This window comes from Euprymna scolopes, chromosome 28 (genome assembly GCF_053919585.1).
Source record: "Euprymna scolopes isolate OS-2025 chromosome 28, ASM5391958v1, whole genome shotgun sequence".
Taxonomy (NCBI): Eukaryota; Metazoa; Mollusca; class Cephalopoda; order Sepiida; family Sepiolidae; genus Euprymna; species Euprymna scolopes.
Window position 1 is genome coordinate 72,802,653 of NC_136509.1, and position 2,500 is coordinate 72,805,152.

The window sequence follows — 2,500 nt, forward strand, 5'->3', positions numbered from 1 at the left end:
TACAGTAGACAATTGGACAATATAGTAATTGTTAGTAATGTAAATTCGGTAAATTTGTTAACTGATATGGAACGGCTCATCAAAAACTTGTTTACGTTAGGCTTGAAGACAACCATATTGTAGTCAGCTGGAAAGTAGGAAAACGGAAAACAATTCCAAAGGCGTGCAGTTCTAAGAAAGAAGCTTTGTTCATGAAATCTACGTTTAGGTTTAGGCACAGGTTTAGGCACAGATAAAGAGTGGGAGGAATTATTGATAGTGTTTTCTGCTAGAAGAGTGTTTCTTGTGAAAGTTTGGCGAGAGGGGACCACAGATTGAAGCTCAGTCGAGCAATTGCCATGAAAATAACGATAAAGCAGAGACAAACTCGCAACATCTCTATAGAAAGAGGTTGAAAGGAAGAGAAAAGACCATCTCCTATGATGCTACAAAGTCTATTTTGAACTCTATCAAGGCAGGATAAGTTATTTCTAGCAGCTCTTGCCCAGATGTAGCAACAGTACTCCATCCTTGGACGTACCTGTCTACGAATGATGTAAGGATGTGATTTAGAAGATCATTAATGTAGATCAGGAAGAGAGTTGGGCCCAGGAATGTACTCCTGAGGGACCCCAGCATTAATACTGTGAGCTTCTGATTTCTGCCCATCAACCACTACTCTTATGAATCTATCAGAGAGAAATGATTTAATAATTGAGAAGACATTTCCAGCTATACCATAGCTCGAGATCTTGTGAAGTAAACCTTTATGCCATGCCCTATCAAAGGCCTTTGATATATCAAGAGCAATTGCCCTAGAAAGGTAAACTCTGTCGAGAAAAAAAAAAAAAAGGAAAAACCTAAAAGAGTAAAAACAAAAATAAAATCAACGTTTCGTCCCTATTTCAGGGGACATCATCAGGATTTCTGGGCGAGGATGTACAGGAAGACGGTCATATATCACATGCGAAAGAGAAGTTCAGTTCTCTTTCTGTTCTGGGGAGAAAAAAAAATGTGATATATGACCGTCTTCCTGTACATCCTCCCCCAGAAATCCTGATAATGTCCCCTGAAATAGGGACGAAACGTTGATTTTATTTTTGTTTTTACTCTTTTAGGTTGTTCCTTTTTATTCACATAACGTCTAAAGCATCGTTTATATCTTGCTTTATTTTATTCATATATATATCTATATACATATATATACATATATATCTATATATATAAAAATGTAAATTTGGTTCGTTCCAAACGAATAAAACCATATTTCTATGTTACCAATTTATTTGAAATTTTCAGACAACCCATCTTTAGAGTCGAGGCATGTTTTTATGTTATTAAAATAAATTTACCTCGCGAATTATTAAAATATTAAATAAAATAAATATATTTTTTTAACCGTGGTGCGAATCTGTTCTGTTGATAAAACTGAACTTCCGGTTCGATTCATTTCACAGCCACGAATTGACGAAAGATTTCATTTTCTGTTTAGTAAGTAAAAAAATAACAAAAAAAACATAATTCATTTGTTTATCTTCCAAATTTTTTAATTTACACATTTTTTCTATAAGGCCCAAAAAAAAGTTTGTCGCTCGCTTTTTGAGTTTTTTTTGTTTTTCGATATAAGATTGGTTGGAATAAAAAAAAACACGATTTAAAAAATAGCGCGAATCACTCTCTGCATTAGCACCGAAAAATGTTACTAAACATTTATTAATAATTTCTCACTTTTACAAACATTTGATTTTAAATTTCTTCTTAAATGACGACTTTTATCGACTTTTTTTAAAAAAAATATCCCCCCCCCAAATGGTGTTTATTAGCCCCCCCCCCTCCAAAAGTGATGTTTATTCCGGAAGCTGTTCTTAAGATTTGGAGGTTGGGGGGGGGGTTAGTGATTCCAAGGTGGACCTAATCTAAAAAAAAAAAAAAAAGAAGTTTTTTATGCGCACATAAGCAACTATTTTTTTTATTAACTTTTTTTTTTTACTTTTTTATTTAAAAATTAGTAAATTTCTATGAATACAATAATAAATCATTTATCATTAATATGTGTTTTTGGTTTTGTGTTGAATGAAACTTTTTTTTCATTACAACAATAATGAACCAATTTAAATCTTCCAGCATGCGTTTAAGGGTTACGAAATTATCAATAAATCGTTTAGTTACTAAGCCAACGTCAGTAAATAAAAAAAGTTACGTGTGCTTGCATTAGCCTTGACTAGGGGGGGGGCTAAGGGAGCGACCATTAAATAATTATGCTGGTCGTCATGGAACTCAACGCCCAAGGAGTACCTAAAGTGGCACTTATGCACTTATGTTATCGTGCTATTTTTTAAAATAGTATTTTCATGCTAAATTCAAATTTTACAATATGTTTTTCTTTTATTAATTTGTTAAGTGAAAGTACAGATAACCCGGTCGGTTTCTAATGTGATGAAAATCTAGCTCCCCCCCCCCCAAAAAAAAAGGGGTACTCTGGATAATAACAAAACATTAAAATTGCCTCAGTCTCGAAAGA